The 27732-nt window shown below is 40.3% G+C and overlaps 1 long non-coding RNA gene across 1 annotated transcript in view; it reads right to left on the reverse strand.

The window, feature by feature from the left end:
• The window catches only part of LOC149246596 (uncharacterized), a 297794-nt gene that overhangs the window by 142540 nt on the left and 127522 nt on the right, over window positions 1-27732 (reverse strand). The gene's annotated exons all lie outside the window — the stretch shown is intronic.

Below are 27732 nucleotides of genomic sequence, written 5' to 3' on the forward strand. Positions count from 1 at the left end.
GGATTTGGAGAGATGGAGAATTCTTTGCATGTCATCTATTAACCTTGGAGGAGGGACACCATACAACAATGTCATAGCTGGGTGAATGAACAGGTCTATAAATTCACAGTATGTGTATGGTGATTGAGAAACATAATGGAAAACTGAAGTCCAAAACACCACTGACCTTGGATTTCCCTGGGCATTAAGTTTCTTGAGGGGAATGGAGAAACTGTCTGGCTGATAAAACAAGAACAGGTGGTAGATGTATGAGGTGTATCTGAACACCCTTTCCCTTGGTAGATTCATCAGCTGTTCATGGATCTTCTCTGCAATGTAGGTGGCATAGTCATAGTGTACAGCTGGAGGCTTTCCAGGAGAAAACATGGACAACATTGCCATTATAGTGCCATCAACATCCTCAATCCCCTTGTATCCCAGGACATAACTGATCAAATCCACTAGCATTCTGCCCAGGTCATTCAGGTAGTGATATCCAATAGGGGGAGTCCTTATAGTCTCAGAGCTTGGCTGTACAAATAACTGGTTAATTTTGGTAATCTGGGCACTTGACAGATTATTTCCCTTCTTTATTAAATCCAACATGGAAAGAGGGGCCAATGGCCTTGCAGTATGGAAATGCAGCATCTCATTTATGGTTTCTGGGGTGATGAAAAACAAAACTGAGCCTGTAGGACTGAGAACAGCTCTCTGGCAAGGATCATAGCATTCCTGGCACTTGTGGATCAAGTCTGGGAGGGCATTGACTTGAGGGAGGTTGTAAATGGGCAAATTTGAGTCCCAAATCCCTAAAATATCAGCTCCATTAAGGTGCTGAGCTTTCAATTCATTTAACATGTGAATATTGAACTTGGAACCCAATGGAAACCAATCTAACATCTGATAATCTAGATCTCCCAGGGCTTTCCATGTTATCTCCCTTTGAGGGGCATTCAGAGGCTGGATATTCAGGGCTATTGGTGTCTCCATGGCTAGTGAAGTTTCTGAATTGTATGTAGACTGCTCTGAATGAGCAGAAAACGCAGAGGAGTGTTTTCTTGCAATGGAAGTGAATTGTAAGAAACAGAAGGCAAATTGAATAAACAGCAGTTGAAATACTGTCTAAAGGATTGATAAAACAGTAGCAGGACTGACCAGGAGTATTTTCTGTGGTGAATCTGGTCAATTGAAATTTCTAGTTCACGACTGCGCGAACTAGCTGTGAATTCAACTTAATTTGTCAAATGCAGCTCTGCAGTTGGTTTATGGCTTCACAGTTTGAAAATGGGTGCAAGTCACTGTGTATTTGATGGTGAAAAACAATGTTTTACAGTCTCTTAACAGTTTGCTTGAGGAAATACGGATAAAACCAGGCTCATGGAATGATTTGGAGGAATACCTGGTAATTTCACCGGTAAGAGTTGCAAATGTAGGTGCAATGAAGGCGCCGGCGGTCTTGGAATCAGATTTAGCAGGTTGGCGCTGGTTTGAACGTGAGCAGTATGCAAAAATAGTTAGAGTTTCTTTTGCCAAAAGTGGAAAAAACATGACATTTTGGCCTAAATATGGATTTTTGACGATATTGGCGCGCTTTTGGGATGACGTCAGCATGACGTCACCGGGTGGGGTCGGAGTCGGATGACGTCAGCATGACGTCACCGGGTGATGTGGCAGGCTGCGATTGGTCCACGGGGATAGTGAGGTGGCGGCCATATCAGCGCGGGGGCAGACGAAGGAGTTGATGCGACGGCGAGGTGGCAGTGACGTGGCTCTGACGTGGGGATGATGCAAGCCCAGCAAAACAGGTGGTAAGCGGAACAACGATAATGGTTTTCTCGGACCGCTTATAATACGGCGACGGTTTTGTCAGAGGCCGACCCGAGAAGCTGTGAGGGCGACGCATGGCAGAGGCCTGACGTCACCCTCTGACAGTTTCTCGGGTGCTAAACGTCAGACCTCGGGCCCAACCCGATATTCATAATAGCCGTCCGATCAAAAGTGCCCGATCGGACGGTTGACGGGTTGATGATTTGATCGAATGATACGGGCACGGGGGAAGGATTAAAAGAACATATTTTTTGGAGTTTGCGCCCGGCGGAAAAACTTAGGGATATGGTATTTTATAATGTTTTTCAATGTATTTTGTCGGAATGAAATAATGCGGGCGGAGACTTTGGATAAATGGCAAAAAGTGGGTTTTTGTGTTATTTCATAATACAAAGTGGGTTATGGGTAAAACAAGGTCTTTTATAAGGTTTTCTTTAGCAAATGAAGGTTCTAAGGGGCCAAATGGATTCAGAAGATGGGAGGGGGTTTGGCTTAGGTTTATCAAAGTGACCAGATGTCATTTTGATCCTTGACCGAGAACATATGGCTATAATGCCAAGGGGAGGGGTATTTATACAATGCTTGGGGTTTATACACCATGGTGTTATAATACTAGGGGAAAGGGTAACATAGGGGAATTATATAATAGAGTTAGGGTTAATATGGATGAAAAGGGTGGATGAAGGGAAATATCACTAAGTTTATTTGAAAATAACTTAGCTTAGGGAGTAGATCAAAATAAAAAGAGTTTTAGACAAGAAATGTGGCTTCTAATAGGACTAAGAACCACCATAAAACCACCAATTCTTCCATGAATCTCAACTGATGATGGGATGTTAGTAATGAATAGGAAGAGGGGAGGAAGGGAGGTTAGACATGCTTCTTTGCTTGCTGCAACCTGCTGGAGAAGAACACCTTCTCAATTCATTGATTTTGCTTTATGAACAAGGCTACCACACATGCAATTTGTAAGAAATGATATTTCTGCAACCCCAACTGCCTACCCATCTATTTGTCTAGCATTTTTTGTTTCTTCTTGGAGGGTGCACTTAGGCTTGCAGACCCTTATTTGCCTTTTCTTTTCTTTGGCTTTTTCTTTTGTTTTTCTATCTACTTCTACCCTTATTTCTTCCAAGGTCCCAGATTAAGCAGTTGGGAGCCTTTCTTCTCTACCTAAACTACTTGTCTGCCAAGATTAAACAGTTTGGATAGACTTCTTTCTCTATTCTACAACTGAAAATTTAAAACATGGCATGATCCAGATTAGACTGTTGTACCATCCATCAAAATTGAGTTCACATCAAGCTATACACACAGATTATATTCTCTTGGAAATATGGGATATTTGCATCATCAAAGCAGAGCATATTTGGACCTTTCCTTGTCAATCATGAAATATGAAACCTATTGGTATAGGTAGCTAACATTTGGTATGGTTCGCCTATGTCTAATCTCAGCTGTAAACTGATGATTGGGTTCAAATGGTAGTTTGCAAGTGCTGGCAAATGTTGCCAAACTGTGAGCATGCAAATTATTTTTTCTTGAAATTTTGGCCAACCATGTTTCTACAAATGTATTGAGGATCTCAATTGCTGCTCCTCTGTAAGATCTTAATCTGGGATCATCTGTGAGGAAGTTTCCTTTTATCTATTGTATGACTAAATCAGAGTCTCCCAAAACTGATATCCTGACTGCCCCTAAACTCTTGAGCAATTTAAGTCCTAACAAGAGGGCTTCATACTCAGCCATATTATTGGTACATTTGAAGTTTAATTCGTATGCATGCCCTTGAGCATGATTATTTTCTAGATTGTGTACCCAAATTCCTTCTCCTGCCCCTAGTTTATTTACTGAACCATATAATTCCAAGTACTAAAGGATCTCATGTTCATATTTAGTATCAGGAGTCTGAGAAATTCGTTTTCTAGGGAAATATGGATTTTTAGTTTCATCCGGTTTCTCTTGAGTGTCTGATATATCATTGTTCACAGAAATTTCTTAAATTTGAACACTAGAGTTTTGGTGTATAATTTCTTCTTGTCCAATCGCTAAAACCTTGACATTAGTTGAAGGATTATTTTCAGCATTGTATAGAATGAAGGAATCCATGTCAGAGTGCATGGAGTAGATGGGAAAATTCTGGGGTTTTTCCTGGCTACTTACCACATATTTCATTAAAGTTTCTCGGTACAATCTCTTTGGTTGACCAAATACTAATACAGTAGCATAGGACATGTCCAACTGTAAAGATCCTTGGAGTTTTTCACCCCAAGATCTAGACAACAACATGCCATATTTTGGTGGAATATAAGCTACCACTACGTCCATTAAAATGGTCTTGGTAGGGTATTGAACTAATGATACACATAAATTTTTGATCAAACCTAGACATTTGACTTGGCTTGAGTCAAGAGAGAACAAGTCTTTGTATGGCCTGGTAATATCTAGGTCCAACTTCTCCATTACATATTTAGGCATTAAGTTATGAGAAGCTCCAGAATCAAACATCGCATTGTGAAGTATTTTATCGTGTATGTTCAGACTTACATAGAAAGGAGGAACCCCTCCCCATCCAAGACATTTACTGTGTCTTTTTTCTCTAAAATTTGGAGTGATCTATAGAGTTTACCTCTGTAGGCATCATGCTTAGCCAATTCTGACAATGGGATAGCTATCTTTAATTTTCCAATTTCAGTCTCAAGATTGAAAGGTTTTTCAGTTTGAGTTTTTGTATTTGGGACCGTGAGATTGTCCTTTTCTGCTGTATTTTCAGTGCTTTTTTCTTTTTCAGGAGTGGTGTTATGAGCTGAAGTTGCTTCCAACTCAATTTCTGGAGGTTCTTCCACATTTCCCTTGGGAGGAGTGGAAGTTGAAGGTTGTTGATTGTCTGATACATCTTCAACTGTTGGATTATTTGGGTTAGGACCTATTCTAGGAAGGGTTTGTACAGAGGGGTTCTCGATCTTAGCTTTGTTAGGTTGCTTGGTTTCTTTCTGTTTATTGGTTTTAGGGACGTCTATTATTCTACTCCTCAGATTGTACTACTTGTGAAATTCATAAATGGTTGTATCATATCCCTCCCTAAAATCAAATGATTCACCTGATTGAATTTGGAATTGATTAAGAGTGTGAGCCTCTTGGCCTTCTGGGTCAAGAAAATTTGTTGCTCACTATTGAGACCCATTAAGTTAATTTGAGTATCTTCTGTTGGTTCACTAGAAGTTGAAGCTTTAGCATAATTTTCCTGGGATGGGGGCCTAATTTTTTGGTCAGGCCTAGCCTTTCCAGTATTGGAATTCTGGTTTTTTCTAAAATTTGGATTTCTCCCAGTGTTGCTTGGTTGACCATCCTAAGGGGATTTCCTCTCAATTGTTTCTACTCTATCACTCAGTCTATCCATTCCTTTAATAATAGCATCTAATTTTTGTTGAAATGCAGAAGGTTCTTCTTTGAAAGGTGTTCTTCTTTCAGCTCTAGCTCGAGCTCGTTTAGAAATCAGGTTGGCTTCAATGCTGATAGCTATGCTCTGCATTTCCTCTAAATTACAAGGAGCTCTTTCCCTAAGCTGGTATGCCATATCAGAGTCAAATGCATCAGGGAATTTTATCAAGGCCAAGTCTGGAGGAGGTCTGAGATTTTGAGGAATAGCATTGTATACATTATTAACTCTGTTACAGTAATCTTGAAGAGTTTCTTGAGGGCCTGTTTTTAAGTTTTTGTATTCTGATAAAATGTGTAGAGGATCTTTATTCTTCTCCCATCTGTTCAAGAAGGTCTGATAAAGAGCTTATGGGTCATTGATAGTGTTTGTAGGAAGCGCTCTAAACCAGGCTCTGACATCTCCAGTTAAACTTTGAACAAATACTTTCATTCTGATATCATCATCATCAATCTCATAGTTTTCAAAGTAATCAGTCATTTTATCAGTGTGCTGTTTAGTTGTGTAAGTGCTAGTACCGTCAAAATAGGTGATTTTAATTTGATAATCCTGAGGTATAGCCCCTAGATTTGCAGGTAATTGTAGGGGAGCATATCGGTTAGCCATGTTTGTAGATATAAGAGTGACGATTGGAAGGGCAGCGATAACAATGGAAATGTGTGGTGTAGATGGAGGAGTGGAAAGGAGGGTTTGAAGTGCTGATGGTGAACTTGAAGAAGGTGCAGTAATGACAGAAAGGATTGGTGTTTTTCCAGAGGTAAGCTCAGATTGGATAAGGTTCTGCGGATGCTGATCAAGGTGTGAACTAGCAGAATGTTCTTGGCTCTCTTGGCTTCTAAGGATCCTAGAAATCAGATTAGGATTTTCAAAGATAGGTGGGGGATTTGGATCCGGGTGGATCTTTTTCTTTGGAGCCAGTTTTTTAGTATGTTTTTGGTTTTTCTTGGAATATTTATAGCAATACAACTTTAACAGTATCTTGTAGAAATTTTTAGATATGGGAGTTTTGAATTTTCCTAAAGATCTATTGAAACAAGGAACTAATCAAGTATTTGAAACAACTATTCAAAGCATAAACTACACTGGAGATAAAATGAAGTAGCATTTATTTACTCCTGAAATTGCAAAGCAAAAGTAGTTTCAAAGGCTACCTGGCTAACTTCAGGCCCCATCTATAGCTCATGAAATAAACAATAGTAAGAAAAAATTATTCAAGTCCCCAGTGGAGTCGCCAATGATGCTATCACTCAGGTTGTTCCAAAAAGTTGTAAGAAAGGGGATACGGTCGAGGTAACCACACACCAATCTTTTAGATACAAATTCTAGCTAATCTGCATCCAGAGTGGGATCTCTCTTTATAATTTAGCTTTGTTTTGAAAGGTGTTAGGCTAGTTATGAAGTTCAAGGGTTTTGTTTTGAGTTTGGATGGTGGAAAAACTCAATAGAACAGTGAGGCAAAACATGAAGAGTTCAGTCCATTGGGCATGATGGAGTCAAAGAAAGATAGCTTCCTCGATTCAGTATCTAACTGAGGATGGCATCACAGAGCAAGGTACTCAAATATGGAATAATTTTAAAAGGCTGGAACCAGATGGAATGGAGTCAAACGAATGAAGGGCAATTAAGAATCCTTCATCATATTGATAGAGGGAAAATTGCTAACTATGGTTAAGGAGCAATTAAGAATTCCTTAGCAAATGGTCAGAATGTAAGAAATAGGAAGCAGGAGCAATTAATAATTCACTGCTTATACTGAGTCTGAAGAAAACATAGAGAATAATAAACACTAAAAACAGAGTGCAGTCAAGCAAGTTCTGAGTTATTCTTTTTCTTTATTATTAAGATCATGAAACATAGATGATATAATAAACATAGAAACTGTAAAACACAAGTTAGAAGGACTTATTGATCCATAAGTTGATTCAAGAATTCTGTAACAGGTCCTCATCATTGATTCCTCATCTAATAGGACAGGAAAAAATGGTTCCAACAGCCTTTTTATTCCAAAATTCAGAGTTACAGCAAAGTTTGAGATTACTCTCCACCAGCCAACCCCAAATACTTCGTTTTGTGGGGTTATTTATACAAAAATATCAAAATACCTTACAAAATATCTGTTAGAGATAATATCTAATGATGACTAATCCCCTCTTTTACAAAAGATAGAGACAAATAGTCTCGAAAGCAGGGAAACAATAAATTGCTGCTGTGATGGTCGTTCCTTCTTTATTGGATGTACCAAAGATAAGTTCTGCGAGTTGGTTTACAATTGTCTTCTACTGATATTCCGCGCTAGCTGCTTCATCGTTACCGGACATCCTTTGACCCTTGATCAAATATATTTTGACATGCTTAAGCTTCATTTATCTCTGTTTATCTCTATCATGGAAAAATAGAGAAAAATGTATGCTTTATCCGAGAGAAATTTACAAAATCCCCAATATGTCTTCCCACCATTGTTGATCTAGCAACTTATGCCTCTGAAATTTCCTCAAGGTTTCATCAGCTTCTTTCTATCTGATAAAATTAGGCTGGAGCTAAAACATATGTTTTACTTCATGTTCAATATAAAATAAGCTCTCCAAATTATCATAGAGACTTTGGCTTGAGGGGAGTGCTGTTACTCCTGAAGCACTTGTTGATCAATTAACTTGATCAACAACATATGTGTTCAACTTATGTACATAATCTGCGTGTTTCATAAGCTGGTCATTATTTCCTACAAGACTTGGTAGCCCTTTTTTCTGCAAATCTGTAAACCTTTCCATGAAAGAATTAATTTCCACTTGCATATCCTGGCATCTTTTTTCCAAATTCTGCATTAAAGTTATCTTGTTTAGAATCTTTTCGATTTCCAAAATGGTGCCTGTTCTATCTGGAATGCCAAGTTGTTCCAGTTGTTCTCTATTTCTGTAATTTAAAAAATGTACGAGCCAGTTGGCTTAATCAGGCATTTGTCCTAATAAAGCTCTTTCTTTTTGAATTTCTCCATGTGCTACACTCACTAAATCAACCTGCTCATAAATAGTTTGGATTGATGGCCAAACAATACTAAGGGATTGATTGATGTTGGTCCAAAGAATTCCTCCGATTTCTGCTAGAGGCTTATCTAAAGTGAAATCCTTCTCTAGTGTTCTCACTTTATTCTCTAATGTTTTAACCTCTCTTATTTTCTCTGCCACACTTAATTTGGATTTATAATAACTCTTTTCTACTTTTGCCAATTTTTCCTTCACTTGTTTCAACTCTGACACTTGGAGTCTATTTTCTTCCATGGCCTTTATCAATTCTTCTGTGCTCATATTTGTACTGCTGCCTGGTGCTGGTGCTATTGTTCCTATACCTATAATTCCTTTTGTTATGGGTGTTGGGACATTTGGAGCTGATTTTGTTGTAATTGTTGGGGGGATTGTAGTTGTGGCTGTAGGAATTATCTCAGGTGGCTGGGAGGTCGACTCTCCCTACTTCTCTCTTAATGATTTTTCCAGTGCCTGCTCTGTATCAGTTAATCTTTCATTGAGCTTCATGAGCAGTGCTATCACTCAGGTTTTTCCTAAAGCTCCTTAAAGGGATACGGCCGAGGTAACCACAAACCAATCTTTGGACTGCAGGTCCTAGCCTACCTGCAGTCAAAGAGGGCTCTCTCTTTATGATTTAGCTTTGTTGAAGATGATATTAGGCTAGTTATTGAGTTCAAGGGGTTTTGTTTATGTTTGGTTGGAAGGAGGATGTTTTCAAGTAGAGAGGCAATGCATAGTATGTTAAGTTCAAACCATTGGGCATGGAGTTATGGAGTGAGACTGCTGGTGCATTTTCTTGGTCACAAGAGGAATGAGGAGCAAGGTAGCTGCTCATGAAACAACACTTAAGTTCTAAAAGGATAGAATGAGGGCTAAGGAATGAGAGGCAACAAAGAATCTCTCACTCAACTTAACAGAGGGAAGATAAATGAGCTCTATCTAGGAGCAGCTAAGAATTCTTAAACAACAGCCATTCATATGTGAAATAGATCAAACATGAGCCATAAAGGAATTCACATTTATGCCTAAATCAAGAGGAAAACATTAAGAAGCCACAGAAACTGAGCATAGAGTGCAGTCAAGCAAATTCTAAGCCAATCTTTTGTTCTGTGACTTAAGCATGTATGAAATTGAAATAACAGAGGTGAGAAATAATTATTGATCCATATAGCAGCACATGAATTCCATCATTCACCCTTCAACCATTAAAAACACTTCAAACAGTCCATCCTCCAAGCTTTAAGCAATCTTTGATTAAAGAAATCATATCAGATACATAGCAAGTCTCTAGAGGAGTCATACAACCAACCAACACTTAAAACAATGCAGAGGGTGGTATATATAGAGGAAATGTCTACAAAATATCTATCAAAATAGATCAAAAAATATCTGTGCAATAATTGCTTCTAATGCTAAGTTCTGCTGGTAATGAATGCATAAAATAACTTAAAACAGCTGCGCATGAGGGAGCAGCCTCATCAAAATGGCTCTTTAGGGCTGCAGAGGGTCCTGTAGCTTCAAAAATGGACTGAAAGAGTGCCTTGAGCCACGCGCTGTCCTCTGTGTGATAACTGCACAATTAAGGAAGCAACGCTGCTCCAAAATGTGACTGGGACCATTGCACTTGTCATAAATCTGCATTGAAAATCCTTTAATCTACCTTCAAGTGGTCTTGTTGCCTTAAATGGCAAAAATATGTGAGTTGGTGAGCTATACGGCTCAATGATGGCTTGCTAGATCTGCTGGGGCCATTTTGAATTCATCTGCTTTGAACCGCAATACTGATACTCTTTGGCATGCACCTGGTCCTTTCTTGACCTCCAAATGCCTTTGAACTATCCAATCACCCATTTATGGCCACTGCTCGGCCTTCTGCCGCCTTTGGAGTCGTTATCAGTCTTTGCTGCTCAGAAAATATTCTTTAAAATGATAAAATGTTGCAAAGTGATGAAAAAGGGATCGCCCACAGACCACCGAAGAGCAACCCTTCATTTGGATGTATTATGGGCCTCACATGATTTCAAAATAGCAAAGGAACGCATCGTTCCTTTGCAACTAGGCGGGCACGGGCACCGCATATAAAAATGGCCCTTTTTCTTCAAAGTAGGCAAAAATGCCTTTAAACGTAGGAAATCCTCGAAATTGGGCGCAGGCGGAAAACTATTCATCTAATTAAATTGTGGTCATTGGATCCGGCGCGGGCCGATCCAACGGCCCAAATTTCATCGCTATATCGCATCGGAGCAGACCAGGGGGTGGCACATAAACAATCACCGAAACTACGCGGACCTGATATGCTATAGGCCCTTCCTTTTATTTGGAATCACGTTCGGCCCATCGACGATGTCATATCGGCAGATTTACAAGAATTTGGTTTGCGGACCCGAAATGATAATATACCATGCTTTATTGTTATTTCGGCTCCGCCAGTCAGAGCAATACATGGGGAGTGCTGCGATTAAATCAGAGCCATTGATCTGGGGGCCCGATCCGACGGCTGGTGCTAAATCGCATATCGGCAGTCGGAGGGACCAGGGGGTAGCATTTGTGTGACCGCCGAAAAATGGCAGACCCGAAATCCTTTATAGACCCACTTTATCTCTTTTTGGATCCGACCCATCAGGACCCTCATATCGGCATATTTACAATTGAAATGGGTCCGCGGACCCGAAACCCTTAACACTTTATTTACATACCATTTCGGCTCCGGCTCATGGGGAGCCTTCCTTTCGCTGCGCAAGGGACCCTTACAGACCCGAAAACCTCATAAGCTGCGCCTTTATAATATTTCGGCTCCGCTGGTCGAAGCCATATACAAGGGGTGATCGCTGATTAAATATGGGCCATTGATCAGGGCAGGGCGATGGACGGCTGAGATTGAGTCGGCATTTCACGTCGGCGGGGAGCATGGGGATGGCCACATAAAATCGCTGAAACGCCACCGGACCCGGAATACTTTATTGGCCCTTTCTTTATTTGAAATCGGGTCTGGCCCGGGGACATATGTGATATGTAATACACGAGGCCCGATCGCCGATCATCGACATGCGATCGGCGATAAACAATAAAAGGCCTATATTTATGATGTTTAACATGTGACTGCCCCCTCTCGACAACGATATCGCATCGGAGGGGGACCAAAAGGTAGTTTTTTGCATCGGAGCAAGGTTTTTTGATAAAAGAGAAGCTTTGGTGAAATCAGAGGGGTCTCCTTTGGCATTTCAAATGGTTTGTGAGCCATCGGAAGGGGTCCGACGGCCCAAAAAGGAAGAATTTTATGCCATTTGAGGGATTTTCATGGTTTTTTGCATGTTAAATGGCCCAAAAAAGGGGTTTATGCCTTTGAAAAGGAAAAACAAGGCAAAAAGATGGTTTTATATACATATGAATGGAATTTTATGCTTTGTGAAGGAGTCAAAAAGCATTTGGGAGGTTTTATGGAGTGATGAAGGGCTTTATGCATTGGAGGGAGTCCAAAATGCATGAGAAGATCGTTTGAGGGGGGTAATGAGGGTTCTTGCTAAGTTTCAGATAAACTTAGCAATTCCAGAGGATGTATATGGTTATCTTTCAACTAGAGGGAGGGGATAAGTATATAGGGGAGTTATATACATAGTTTAGTAGGGGAAAGGAAAATAGATAGGGAGCTACATAGTAAAGTTAGTAGTTAACATGAAAAGTGATAAGAAAGCGCTAAGTATGTGAATCTTAGGCTATTAAGAGGGGAAATGACTCATAGAAGCAGTATGGACCTTCCTTGAGTGAAGTAGACCTTCACCAAGGCAAATGATATGGAGAATGATGAAACTAAGAGGTATCAAGTAGATCTTGACCTCTTTGGGGGAAGTTAGTGAGTGATTTGGGGGAGAGGAAGAAGGGGGAAGTTAGACATGCATTTCTTGAAGTCCTCCAACTGAAAAACCCCCTTCAACTTGTGATATGATAGATATAACACTTGACAATATGAAATGGATCACAAGCCATGATTCTGCAACCACAAAGCTACCTACCGAACCTACTCACCTAGCATTTTCTCTTCTTTTTTGGTTTGGGTGCACTTGAACTATCATACCCAGCTTTTCACTCTTTCTTCTTGCTGTGCTCCTATCTACTTCTACATTTATTTCAGCTAGGGGCTCAGATTAAACTGTTGAGCACCCTTGTTTCTCTACCTATCTACAAATCTGCCAAGATTAAGCTGTTTGGACAGATATTTATTCTCTATATTCTACAACAAGAAATTGAAACCTAGGGAGGCCAAGATTAAGCTGTTTGGCCTACCCTTAACTGAAAACTGATCAAAATGGATTACTTATCAAAACTGGAACAAAGCAGTAGCATTAAAACTGGCACACCTTCATGGATACTTCTCTGGTCATCTGTAGAAAATATGGAGCATTCCAGCAAGCAAAGTATGACATATTTGGCATGTAAAAATGTCGATCATGAAAGATGATTAACTTGCCGCAGTAGGAGGCTAACAGTGGCTCCACTTGGGGATGGCTTTTCCTTGTTGCAAGCCAAGAACAGTAGGTTAGAATGCCTTGATCCTCTGTAGTTGTTGTTAATTGAAAATTTCTTCTGTGCTAACTGCTGAATGACTAGAACTTTAACTTCTGAATGCAGCACTCCTCCTTAACTGAAACACTGTGAAAAATAAAGCATCGCCTGCTTTCTTCTGCGTGCTTGATATTGCATACACTTTTGCTTGAGAACTGCCTTGTAAAATAAACACAAAAAGGGAACAAAACTGGAGCTCTTCTTTTCTTGTCTTTGAACAGGCTGTAGATGTAACGCTAACAAAAACTCCTCTATTTTGATACTACTGACTGAAGAACTGGAAGCCTGAATGCAGCATTTTTAATAGAACTTGCTTTTATAAATAACAATGATACCCTTTTGACACCGAATGTTCAGAACAGCGTTGAACTCTGCTTTGGGAAGCCATCTATCTCTTATTTGCGCACAAGTATCAAAACTGAATATTTTCTTTGAAATATTTCAAAGAACAGAGAACTGTAATGCCGCACTTTTTTGTTTCTTTTCCCTCAAAATTGCGCTGCGCTTCTTGCTGAGACTAACATGAAGACAAAGCTTTGAAATGGATGACTTATGTGGGCTTGTGCCTTCAAACTTTGTTGCGCTCTTCTAACAACCAAACTGCTATAAAAATTAAAAACCAATCGCTGATATCTACAAACATGTATCTACATATATATACAGAGCTGCGTTATCTCACAAATACATGGATCAAGGTAATGTTTAAGCATGCGGCCATTCACAGGGCCCTCTTAAACTGCGCAACCATCTAGAGTTCTGAGAAAATATGTGTTATTGCCTTGAATAGCGCTGATGACAAATGGGCCTTTCCACAGAAAGTCAAACTTTGCATGCTTGCCCTTGTCTTCTCTTCGTGAGTCCCACTTTAGAACCTTGTCGCCAATAAAGAAATCCTCAGCTTTAGCCCTCTGGTCAAATGCCTTCTTTAGCCTTTCTTGTAACATTTGAGCTCTGTCATACACCTGCTCTCTGGTTTGCTGAAGATGAATGGTCTGATTGATCCTTCGTTGAATATCATTTGGTTCAGCTTGAACCTCCTGCAACAGCTTGATAATAGGAATGCCTAAAGAAGATGGAAATTTGGCTTCCATGCCATATACTAGATCATAAGGGCTCATTCCAATGGATCTCTTTGTTGAAAGTCTGTCTGCCCATAGGGCATTGGTGAGCTTTTTATGCCAGTTCTTCTTGTTTTCTTCTAAGGTCTTCTTGATAATACTGATTAGGCTTTTGTTGGATGACTCGGCTAAGCCATTACCTTGAGGGTAATAGGCTATGGAATGGCCTAAAGTGATATGGAATTTATGGAAAACATTGATCATCTTTTTGGATTTGAAATCAGTGGAATTGTCAGTGATGATCTTCTCAGGGCAGCCAAATCTAGAAAGGATATTGCACTCAAGGAATTGGATAATGGTGGTATCATTGGCTTGCCTACATGGGATGGCCTCAATCCATTTAGTGAAATGGTCGGTAGCTGTTAAGATCCACTTATGCTGGCCTGAGGAAGAGGGATGGATTTCTCCAATGAAGTCAAGACCCCATTGTTGAAAAGGCTTCTCGGTTGAGATGGGTTAAAGAGGCAAAGGGAGCAGCTTTCTCTTGCCCTCAAAGATTTGGCAATTTTGGCATGACCTGGCAAACTTCTTTAGATCTGCAAACAAAGTGGGCCAATAGAAACCGGCCCTTAGAATTTTATCAGCAGTGGACTTCCAGTATAGATGTCCTCCACAGTCCCCTTCATGGAACTCTTTCATGACATTGTTAGTTTCATTCACAATAAAGCAGTTAAGCAATATACCTTCGTGATTTTTCCAAAATAATGCACCATCTAAGACACAAAATTTCAAAGCCTTCATTCTTAAAAATCTCTTCTTGGTCCTGGAAAATCCCGTGGGAGCACACAGGTTTAACAATACAAAGCAAATATTAGCATACCATGGGGATTGCAAAAAGGTGTCACTGATCTGTGGAGTCGCCAGCTCCTGTTCATTGTCCAGTTGGTTGATGTCTAAGGCTTGAAAGTTTGTTTCGGACATCAGTTTAGCTTAACCTTGTCCCTTTATTAGCTTGGTTGGTTTTATCTCTATGTCATACTCAAGAATGTTAGCAATCCACTTGCCTCTTTTGCCTTCTAACCCCTCTTGGGTTAATATGTCTTTTACAATAGCATTTGGCACATAAGCAATCACATGTGAATATAAAATATAAATTCGGAATTCCTTGATTTCTTTAACAAGGGCATAGGCTTGCTTCTCCATGATTGGGTATTTCAGGGGTGCATCTCTTAAGGCTTAGCTAAAAAATGCAATTGGCTTTTCAGTTCCTTGATCATCCTTTTGCAAAAGGACAACAACTATAGTATTATCAGATGCAAATGAAAATATGATAAAGTCCCTATCAAATTTTGGACTTGTGAGGACTGGGGCTTGAGTTAAGGCTGATTTAATATCCTCAAATGCTTGCTTGGCCTCTAGAGACCACTTTACCTTGGCGTCTTTCTTGAGCATGTTGTTTAGCATTCTTATTAGCTCAGCCAAGTTTGGAATAAACCTCCTTAGGAAATTGATTTGCCCAAGGAATGCTTGCAATTCTTTTATATTTCTAGGATATGGGATTTGCAATATGGCTTGGATCCTTTTCGGATCAACTCTAATACCATCCTTTGAGATGATATGTCCAAGTAATTTGCCTTCTTCAAGGCCAAAGAGAGACTTCTTAGGATTCAAGGAAATGCCATATTTCCTACATGTGATGAATATTTGCCTTAGGTGTTTGAGGTGCTCTTTATCAGATTTGGAGAAAGGGGTTAAGTCATCAAGGTAGACAACTAGGAAATCATGGACTTCCTTGGAGAATGCAATGTCCATTGCCCTTTGAAAGGTGGCACCAGCGTTCTTTAGGCCGAAAGGCATTTTAACATACTTGAATGTTCCCCACGATGTGGTAAATGTTGTCTTGTCTTGGTCATCCGAGTGAACAAGTATTTGGTTGAAACCTGAGAAGCCATCGAGCAGGGAAATTCGTGATGACCCCACTACTCTCTGTAGAATGTGATCCATTTTGGGCAAAGGATAGTGGTCCTTTAGGGAGACTTGATTTAGATTTCTGAGATCTACACAAAGTTTGATCTCATTTGTTTTCTTTCTTGTGGGAACAAAGTTTGACACCTATTCGGAAAATCTGATTGGTGCTATGATTCCTGCCTCATACATCCTCTTTACCTCCTTCTCAACCAAGGGAAGGAGCACGGGGTTGATTCTTCTAAGTTTTTGTTTGAAAGGCTTTTGATTTGGTTTTAAGGGAATTGTGTGTTGGATTACTGAGGTATCATAGGACTTGAAGTCCTCATAACACCAAACAAAGACATCTTGGAATTCTTTGAACAAATCCACATACTTTGCTTTTTGATCAGGAGGCAAAGATTTAGACAGTTTGATCATTTTGGGCTTCTTTGTTGTTCCAATGTTGTATTCTTCTATGGCAGTGTTTATAGGCTGAATTTTTGGCTTTTTGGGCACATCATTTGCATCAAACATGTCTTCTACTAGAGTGAGGCCAACCGGGAGAAAATTGTCTTTTAGATCAATAATCTCGACCTCTGTTTTATCTATTTCCTCCAAATGCATTTGTTTCAGCTCTTCAATGTTTGCATTGTCAGAAATTGTTGGGCTTAGGATCTGTCTGGCTGTTACATCTATTACAACTTGCTGATTTTCGTTTAATGCTTGTTGTTGTGGGTCCTCCATGGTATCCTCATCAATGTTTAGGCCTGCAAATTCATGCTGTAAGGTAAGAAAATTGTTTATTTGAGCATCATCCTCGAACACTTGCCAGTCTTTAATGTTATTTGGGACAGCAGGCCTATGTTTTATTTCAGCAGTGAAATGGTGATTTGGCTCAAAGGGAAGCTTGCATGTACTAGCGAAAGTGGCTAGGCTGTGAGCATGAATGTTATGATTTCTTGAAATCTTTGCAAGCTTGGATTCAGTGAATGTATCAAGTATTGTAGTGGCAACAGTCCTATAAACTCTTAGCCTTCTATCATTGGTAACAAAGTTGCCTTTCATTTGTTGGATTACTAGGTCTGAGTCACCTAGAATGGAAACTTTGGCAGCTCCTAAAGCTTTGAGCAGCTTAAGGCCTAAGAGGAGTGCCTCATACTCAGCCATGTTGTTGGTGCATTTGAAATTTAGTCTATAAGCATGACCCTCTGCATGGTTGTTATGTGTATTGTGAATCCATATTCCTGCCCCTGCTCCTAACTTGTTAACAGAGCCGTCAAACTCTAAATACCATGTGATTTCTTGCTTGTGGTTAGTATTAAGAGTTTCAGTCATTTTAGGATTGGGCAGACCCGAGTCTTGTGTTTTGGGAGGTTTTTCTTTTGTGTTGGTTGCATTGGCTGTTGTGACAGTCTCATGGGTATGTGCAACCGATTCTTCATTGATGTGTGCTTGTTGTACTAAATCCATAGGCTTATCATCAGTTGGAGGACTTGTTTCATCATTAAACAAAATAAAAGAATCCATATTAGAATGGATTGAATATATAGGGAAATTCTGGGGCTTTTCCTCACTACTTACCACATACTTCATCAGTGTTTCTCTATACAGTCTCTTTGGTTGCCCAAAGACTGAAATAGTGGCATAGGAGAGGTCTAATTGGAGAGATCCTTAGAGTTTTGCCCGCTAAAATCTTGATAAGAGCATGCCATACTTTGGTGGGATGTCAGCAACCACCACGTCCATTAGGATTGTGTTGTTGGGAAATTGGACTAAGGAGACACATAAGTCTTTGATTAAGCCTAAACACTTGACCTGACTTGAGCCAAAGGAGAATAGATCTTTGTAGGGTCTTGTGACATCAAGGTTTAGTTTCTCCATTACAGCTTTGGGCATAAGATTGTGTGAGGCACCTGAGTCAAACATAGCATTGTGCAAGACTTTGTCATGAATGTGCAAACTGACATAAAAGGGTGGAACAGATCCATATGTTGATTTTCCATTAACTTCAAGTGGAAACAGCAGCTCAGGGGTATCATCTAAAATATTTACATCATCCTTGACCTCTGGCATTTGAAGTGATCTTTGAATTTGTTGCCTATACACATCATGTTTGGCAAGTTCTGAGAGGGGGATGGATATTTTAAGTTTTCCAATCTCTCCCTCTAAATTAAATGGCTTTTCCAATGGAGTCTTGGTGTTGATGACGGCAGTTTTTTCTTTTTCATTTGAATTATCAGCGATTTTATCTTGTATATCAACGTTATGGTGATTGATTGCTTGCAATTTTTCAGTTTTAAGAGGGATTTTTGGAACGCTGTTCAAGTTCTCTTTCAAGGAAGAAGGTGGCATAGGCTGATCAACAAAAGGCTGTATGTCTGTTATGTTCTCTACAGTCACTTGGTGTGGGTTTGGGACAATTATATCAGCTGTTTCTGTTATAATAGCCTTGCCTCTAATCTGGTTGGGCTATTTTCCCTCCTTTGGTTTAACTTTTTCGGGCACATCTATGGTTCTTGTCCTCAGCTTATACTTTTTGTGGACTTCATAAATAGCTGAATCATAACCTTGTTTAAAGTCAAAAGACTCACCATAGTTAGTCTGAAATTGATTTATCTCATGGTCATCTTGGTCTTCTTGGGTTAGAAAAATTTGTTGCTCACCCTTCCAATCCATTAAGTTCATGTGAGTGTCTTCTATGGGTTCATTAGAAGTGGATACCTCTGCATAGTTTTCTTGAAAAGGAGGTCTTATATCATGGTCTGGGCTAGACCTACCAGCGTTTGGATTTTGATTTTTCCTGAAATTCGGGTTCCTGACAGTGTTAGCTTGCTGCCCGTCCCATGATGATTTCCTCTCAACACTCTCTACTTTGTCTCCCAGCCTGTGCATGCCATTGATAATAGCATCTAGCTTTTGATCTAAGGCTGAGGGATCTTCCTTGAAGGTGGTTCTTCTCTCAGTTCTAGATCTGTTTCTTTTGGCAATTAAATTTGCCTCCATAGTGACAGCCATGTTTTGCATGTCTGCAAGGTTGTTAGGGGCTCTTTCTTTTAACTGGTAGGCCATATCTGGGTCGAATCCATCAGGGAATTTATACAAGGCAAGGTCAGGTGGAGGCCTTAAGTTTTGTGGGATAGCATTATAAACGCTATTGAATCTTGCAAAGTAGTCCAAAACAGTCTCTTGAGGGCCTCTTTTAATTGTATCGTATTCAGTTAGTATGTGCAAGGGGTCTTTCTTTTTCTCCCATCTGTTGATAAATGACTAGTATAAGGCTTCTGGGTCTGCTATGGAATTAGCTGGAAGTGCTCTAAACCAAGTCCTGACATCACCTGTCAAACTTTGGACAAAAATCTTCATTCTCACACCGTCATCGTCAATCTCATAGCTTTCAAAGTAATCTTGCATTTTCTTTGTATGCTGAAGGGTTGTGCAGGCACTTGTGCCATCAAAATATGTGATTTTAGTTTGGTAATCCTGAGGTATAGCTCCAGGATTAGCAGGTAATTGCAAAGGTGCATATCTGTTAGCCATATTCACAGGGATAAGAGGGACAATAGGAACAACTGGGATAATAGGAGTAGTAGTGGTAGTATGTGCAGTGAATGGAGGTGTGGAAGGAGTGGATGAAGAACAAGGGGAAATAGGGGTTGAACGAAATAAAACTTTGGCAGGAGTCGGGCCATAATTTGGCTGAACTATCACAGGAGTAGAATCAGCAAAATCCTCCTTTAGCTCTAATTTCCTGAGGTTTCTTCGGATCAAATTCAGATTTTCAAAGGAAGCTGTAGGATTTGGGTCTGGATTTGACCTTGTATAACGTGAATTCTTCTTGGGAGCCAGCTTCTGGCTTGTTTTTCGGGGATTTTCTAAGAATATATGGGTTAGAAAGAAACTTTTGAAGGTCTGGTTCTTTCCCAGTGGAGCTTTCCAACTTGATTTGTGAAATGATCTGAGGATGTCCCCGACGGAGTCGCCATTATGTTATCACTCAGGTTGTCCCTAAAGCTCCTTAAAGGGATACGGCCGAGGTAACCACAAACCAACCTTTGGACTGCAGGTCCTAGCCTACCTGCAGTCAGAGAGGGCTCTCTCTTTATGATTTAGCTTTGTTGAAGATGATATTAGGCTAGTTGTTGAGTTCAAGGTGTTTTGTTTATGTTTGGTGGGAAGGAGGATGTTTTCAAGTAGAGAGGCAATGCATAGTATGATAAGTTCAAACCATTGGGCATGGAGTTATGGAGTGAGACTGCTGGTGTGTTTTCTTGGTCACAAGAGGAATGAGGAGCAAGCTAGCTGGTCATGAAACAACACTTAAGTTCTAAAAGGATAGAATGAGGGCTAAGGAATGAGAGGCAACAAAGAATCTCTCACTCAGCTTAACATAGGGAAGATGAATGAGCTCTATCTAGGAGCAGCTAAGAATTCTTAAACAACAGTCATTCATATGTGAAATAGATCAAACATGATACATAAAGGAATTCATATTTATGCCTAAATCAAGAGGAAAACATTAAGAAGCCACAGAAACTGAGCATAGAGTGTAGTCAAGAAAATTCTAAGCCAATATTTTGTTCTGTGACTTAAGCATGTATGAAATTGAAATAACAGAGGTGAGAAACACTTATTGATCCATATAGCAGCACATGAATTCCACCATTCACTCTTCATCCATTAAAAACACTTCAAACAGTCCATCCTCCAAGCTTTAAGTAATATTTGATTAAAGGAATCATATCAGATACAGAGCGAGTCTCTAGAGGAGTCATACAACCAACCAACACTTAAAACAGTGCAGAGGGTGGTATATATAGAGTAAATGTCTACAAAATATCTATCAAAATAGGTCAAAAAAGATCTGTGCAATAACTGCTTCTAATGCTAAGTTCTGCTGGAAATGAATGCATAAAATAACTTAAAACAGTTGCGCATGAGGGAGCAGCCTCATCAAAACGGCTCTTTAGGGCTGCACAGGGTCCTGCAGCTTCAAAAATGGACTGAAAGAGTGCCTTGAGCCACGCGCTGTCCTCTGTGTGATAACTGCACAATTAAAGAAGCAGCGCTGCTCCAAAATTTGACTGGGACCATTGCACTTGTCATAAATCTGCATTGAAAATCCTTTAATCTACCTTCAAGTGGTCATGTTGCCTTAAATGGAGAAAATCTGTGAGTTGGTGAGCTATATGGCTCAATGACAGCATGCTAGATCTGCTGGGGCCATTTTGAATTCATCTGCTTTGAACCGCAATACTGATACTCTTTGGCATGCAACTGGTCCTTTCTTGACCTCCGAATGCCTTTGAACTGTCCAATCACCCATTTATGGCCGCTGCTCGGCCTTCTACCGCCTTTGGAGTCGTTATCAGTCTTTGCTGCTCAGAAAATATTCTTTAAAATGATAAAATGTTGCAAAGTGATGAAAAATGGATCGCCCACAGACCACCGAAGAGCAACCCTTCATTTGGATGTATTATGGGCCTCACGTGATTTCAAAATAGCAAAGGAATGCATCGTTCCTTTGCAACTCGGTGGGCACGGGCACCGCATATAAAAATGGCCCTTTTTCTTCAAAGTAGGCAAAACTTCCTTTAAACGTAAGAAATCCTCGAAATTGGGCGCAGGTGGAAAACTGTTCATCTCTTTAAATTGTGGTCGTTGGATCCGGTGCGGGCCGATCCAACGGCCCAAATTTCATCACTATATCGCATCGGGGCGGACCAGGGGGTGGCACATAAACAATCGCCGAAACTGCGCGGACCCGATATGCTATAGGCCCTTCCTTTTATTTGGGATCGCGTCCGGCCCATCGATGATTTCATATCGGCGGATTTACAAGAATTTGGTTTGCGGACCCGAAATCCTAATATACCATGCTTTATTGTTATTTCGGCTCCGCCAATCGGAGCGATACATAGGGAGTGCTGCGATTAAATCAGGGTTATTGATCTGGGGGCCCGATCCGACGGCTGGCGCTAAATCGCATATCGATAGTCGGAGGGACCGAGGGGTAGCATCTGTGTGATCGCCAAAAAATGGCGGACCCGAAATCCTTTACAGACCCACTTTATCTCTTTTCGGGTCCGACCCATCGGGACCCTCATATCGGTGGATTTACAATTGAAACGGGTCCATGGACCCGAAACCCTTAACACTGTATTTACATACCATTTCGGCTTCGGCTCGTCGGGAGCCTTCCTTTCACTGCACAAGGGGCCCTTACGGACCCGAAAACCTCATAAGTTGCGACTTTATAATATTTCGGCTCCACTGGTCGGAGCCATATACAAGGGGTGATCGCCGATTAAATATGGGTTGTTTATCAAGGCAGGGCGATGGACGGCTGAGATTGAGTCGGCATTTCGCCTCGGCGGGAAGCAAGGGGATGGCCACATAAAATCGTCGAAACGCCACTGGACCTGAAATGCTTTATTGGCCCATTCTTTATTTGAAATCGGGTCCGGTCTGGGGCCATATGTGATATGTAATGCACGAGGCCCGATCGTCGATCGCCAACATGCGATCGGCGATAAACAATCGGAGGCCTATATTTATTATGTTTAACATGTGACTGCCCCCTCCCGACAGCTATATCGCATCAGAGGGGGACCAAAAGGGAGATTTTTGCATCGGAGCAAGGCTTTTTGATAAAAGAGTAGCTTTGGTGAAATCAGAGGGGTCTCCTTTGGCATTTCAAATGGTTTGTGAGCCATCGGAAGGGGTCCGATGGCCCAAAAAGGAAGAATTTTATGCCATTTAAGGGATTTTCATGGTTTTTTGCATGTTAAATGGCCCAAAAAAGGGGTTTATGCCTCTGAAAAGGCAAAATAAGACAAAAAGATGGTTTTATATACATATGAATGGAATTTTATGCTTTGTGAAGGAGTCAAAAAGCATTTGGGAGGTTTTATGGAGTGATGAAGGGCTTTATGCATTGGAGGGAGTCCAAAATGCATGAGAAGATGGTTTGAGGGGGGTAATGAGGGTTCTTGCTAAGTTTCAGATAAACTTAGCAATTCCCGAGGATGTATATGGTTATCTTTCAACCAGAGGGAGGGGATAAGTATATAGGGGAGTAATATACATAGTTTAGTAGGGGAAACGGAAATAGATAGGGAGCTACATAGTAAAGTTAGTAGTTAACATGAAAAGTGATAAGAAAGCGCTAAGTATGTGAACCTTAGGCTATTAAGAGGGAAAATGACTCATAAAAGCAGTATGGACCTTCCTTGAGTTAAGCAGACCTTCACCAAGGCAAATGATATGGAGAATGATGAAACTAAGAGGTATCAAGAAGATCTTGACCTCTTTGGGGGAAGTTAGTAAGTGATTTGGGGGAGAGGAAGAACGGGGAAGTTAGACATGCATTTCTTGAAGTCCTCCAACTGAAAAACCCCCTTCAACTTGTGATATGATAGATATAACACTTGACAATATGAAATGGATCACAAGCCATGATTCTGCAAACACAAAGCTACCTACCCGACCTACGCTCCTAGAATTTTCTCTTCTTTTTTGGTTTGGGTGCACTTGAACTAGCATACCCAGCTTTTCACTCTTTCTTCTTGCTGTGCTCCTATCTACTTCTACACTTATTTCAGCCAGGGGCTCAGATTAAACTGTTGAGCACCCTAGTTTCTCTACCTATCTACAAATATGCCAAGATTAAGCTATTTGGACAAATATTTATTCGTTATATTCTACAACAAGAAATTGAAACCTAGGGAGGCCAAGATTAAGCTGTTTGGCCTACCCTTAATTGAAAACTGATCAAAATGGATTACTTATCAAAACTGGAACAAAGCAGTAGCATTAAAACTGGCACACCTTCATGGATACTTCTCTGGTCATCTGTAGCAAATATGGAGCATTGCAGCAAGCAAAGTATGACATATTTGGCATGTAAAAATGTCGATCATGAAAGATGATTAACTTGCCGCAGTAGGAGGCTAACAGTGGCTCCACTTGGGGATGGCTTTTCCTTGTGACAAGCCAAGAACAGCAGGTCAGAATGCCTTGATCCTATGTAGTTGTTGTTAATTGAAAATTTCTTCTGTGCTAACTGCTGAATTACTAGAACTTTAACTTCTGAATGCAGCACTCCTCCTTAACTGAAACACTGTGAAAAATAAAGCATCGCCTGCTTTCTTCCGCGTGCTTGATATTGCATACACTTTTGCTTGAGAACTGCCTTGTAAAATAAACACAAAAAGGGAACAAAACTGGAGCTCTTCTTTTCTTGTCTTTGAACAGGCTATAGATGTAACGCTAACAAAAACTCCTCTATTTTGATACTACTGACTGAGGAACTGGAAGCCTGAATGCAGCATTTTTAATAGAACTTGCTGTTATAAATAACATCGATATCCTTTTGACACCGAATGTTCAGAACAACGTTGAACCCTGCTTTGGGAAGCCATCTATCTCTTATTTACGCACAGGTATCAAAACTGAATATTTTCTTTGAAATATTTCAAATAACAGAGAACTGTAATGCTGCACTTTTTTGTTTCTTTTCCATCAAAATTGCGCTCCGCTTCTTGTTGAGACTAACATGAAGACAGACCTTTGAAATGGATGACTTATGTGGGCTTGTGCCTTCAAACTTTGCTGCGCTCTTCTAACAACCAAACTGCTATAAAAATTAAAAACCAATCGTTGATATCTACAAACATGTATGTACATATATATACAGAGCTGCGTTATCTCACAAATACATGGATCAAGGTAATGTTTAAGCATGCGGCCATTCACAGGGCCCTCTTCAACTGCGCAACCATCTAGAGTTTTGAGTAAATATGTGTTATTGCCTTGCATAGCGCTAATGACAAATGGGCCTTTCCATAGAAAGTCAAACTTTGCATGCTTTCCCTTGTCTTCTCTTCGTGAGTCCCACTTTAGAACCTTGTTGCCAATAAAGAAATCCTCAGCTTTAGCCCTCTGGTCAAATGCCTTCTTTAGCCTTTCTTGTAACATTTGAGCTCTGTCATACACCTGCTCTCTGGTTTGCTGAAGATGAATGGTATGATTGATCCTTCGTTGAATATCATTTGGTTCAGCTTGAACCTCCTGCAGCAGCTTGATAACAGGAATGCCTAAAGAAGACGGAAATCTGGCTTCCATGCCATATACTAGATCATAAGGGCTCATTCCAATGGATATCTTTGTTGAAAGTCTGTCTGCCCATAGGGAATTGGTGAGCTTTTTATGCCAGTTCTTCTTGTTTTCTTCTAAGGTCTTCTTGATAATACTGATCAGGATTTTGTTGGATGACTCGGCTAAGCCATTACCTTGAGGGTAATAGGCTGTGGAATGGCCTAAAGTGATATGGAATTTATGGAAAAAATTGATCATATTTTTGGATTTGAAAGCAGCGGCATTGTCAGTGATGATCTTCTCAGGGCAGCCAAATTAAGAAAGGATATTGCACTCAAGGAATTGGATAATGGTAGTGTCATTGGCTTGCCTACATGGGATGGCCTCAATCCATTTAGTGAAATAGTCGGTAGCTGTTAAGATCCACTTATGCTGGCCTGAGGAAGAGGGATGTATTTCTCCAATGAAGTCAAGACCCCATTGTTGAAAAGGCTTCTCGGTTGAGATGGGTTTAAGAGGCAAAGGGAGTAGCTTTCTCTTGCCCTCAAAGATTTGGCAATTGTGGCATGACGTGGCAAACTTCTTTACATATGCAAACAAAATGGGCCAATAGAAACCAGCCCTTAGAATTTTATCAACAGAGGACTTCCAGTATAGATGTCCTCCACAGTCCCCTGCATGGAATTCTTTCATGACATTATTAGTTTCATTCACAATCAAGCAGTTAAGCAATATACCTTTGCGATTTTTCCAAAATAATGCACCATCTAAGACACAAAATTTCAAAGCCTTCATTCTTAAAAATCTCTTCTTGGTCCTGGAAAATCCTGTGGGAGCACACAGGTTTAACAATACAAAGCAAATATCAGCATACCATGGGGATTGCAAAAAGGTGTCATTGATCTGTTGAGTCGCCAGCTCCTGTTCATTGTCCAGTTGGTTGATGTCTAAGGCTTGAAAGTTTGTTTCGGACATCAGTTTAGCTAAACCTTGTTCCTTTATCAGCTTTGTTGGTTTTATCTCTATGTCATACTCAAGAATGTTAGCAATCCACTTGCCTCTTTTGCCTTCTAACCCCTCTTGGATTAATATGTCTTTTACAATAGCATTTGGCACATAAGCAATCACATGTGAATATAAAATATAAATTCGGAATTCCTTGATTGCTTTAACAAGGGCATAGGCTTGCTTCTCCATGATTGGGTATTTCAGGGGTGCATCTCTTAAGGCTCGGCTGAAAAATGCAATTGGCTTTTCAGTTCCTTGATCATCCTTTTGCAAAAGGATAGTAGCTATAGTATTATCAGATGCAAATGAAAATATGATAAAGTCCCTATCAAATTTTGGACTTGTGAGGACTGGGGCTTGAGTTAAGGCTGATTTAGTATCCTCAAATGCTTGCTTGGCCTCTAGAGACCACTTTACCTTGGCGTCTTTCTTGAGCATGTTGTTTAGCATTCTTATTAGCTCAGCCAAGTTTGGAATAAACCTCCTTAGGAAATTGATTTTCCCAAGGAATGCTTGCAATTCTTTTATATTTCTAGGATATGGGATTTGCAATATGGCTTGGATCCTTTCCGGATCAACTCTAATACCATCCTTTGAGATGATATGTCCAAGTAATTTTCCTTCTTCAAGGCCAAAGAGAGACTTCTTAGGATTCAAGGAAATGCCATATTTCCTACATGTGATGAATATTTTCCTTAGGTGTTTGAGGTGCTCTTTATCAGATTTGGAGAAAGGGGTTAAGTCATCAAGGTAGACAACTAGGAAATCATGGATTTCCTTGGCGAATGCAATGTCCATTTCCCTTTGAAAGGTGGCACCAGCGTTCTTTAGGCCGAAAGGCATTTTAACATACTTGAATGTTCCCCACGGTGTGGTAAATGTTGTCTTGCCTTATTCATCCGGGTGAACAAGTATTTGGTTGAAACCTGAAAATCCATCGAGCAAGGAAATTCGTGATGACCCGACTACTCTCTGTAGAATGTGATCCATTTTGGGCAATGGATAGTGGTCCTTTAGGGAGGCTTGATTTAGATTTCTGAGATCTACACAAAGTCTGATCTCATTTGTTTTCTTTCTTGTGGGAACTAAGTTTGACACCCATTCGGAAAATCTGATTGGTGCTATGATTCCTGCCTCAGACATACTCTTTACCTCCTTCTCAACCAAGGGAAGGAGCACGGGGTTGATTCTTCTAAGTTTTTGTTTGAAAGGCTTTTGATTTGGTTTTAAGGGAATGGTGTGTTGGATTACTGAGGTATCATAGGACTTCAAGTCCTCATAACACCAAGCAAAGACATCTTGGAATTCTTTGAACAAATACACATACTTTGGTTTTTGATCAGGAGGCAAAGATTTAGACAGTTTGATCATTTTGGGCTTCTCTGCTGTTCCAATGCTGTATTCTTCTATGGCAGTGTTTATAGGCTGCATTTTTGGCTTTTTGGGCACATCATTTGCATCAAACATGTATTCTAGCGGAGTGAGGCCAACTATGAGAAAATTGTCTTTTAGATCAATAATCTCGGCCTATGTTTTATCTATTTCCTCCAAATGCATTTTTTTCATCTCTTCAATGTTTGCATTGTCAAAGACTGTTGGGCTTAGGATCTGTCTGGCTGTTACAACTTGCAGATTTTCGTTTAATGCTTGTTGTTGTGGGTCCTCCATGGTATCTTCATTAATGTTTAGGCCTGCAAATTCATGCTGTAAGGTAAGAAAATTGTTTGTTTGAGCATCATCCTCGAACACTTGCCAGTATTTAATGTTATTTGGGACAACAGACCTATGTTTTATTTCA

This window comes from Pinus tabuliformis, chromosome 7 (genome assembly GCF_031772625.1).
Source record: "Pinus tabuliformis cultivar Carrire ecotype Pingquan chromosome 7, CPIR1, whole genome shotgun sequence".
NCBI classification, from domain to species: domain Eukaryota; kingdom Viridiplantae; phylum Streptophyta; class Pinopsida; order Pinales; family Pinaceae; genus Pinus; species Pinus tabuliformis.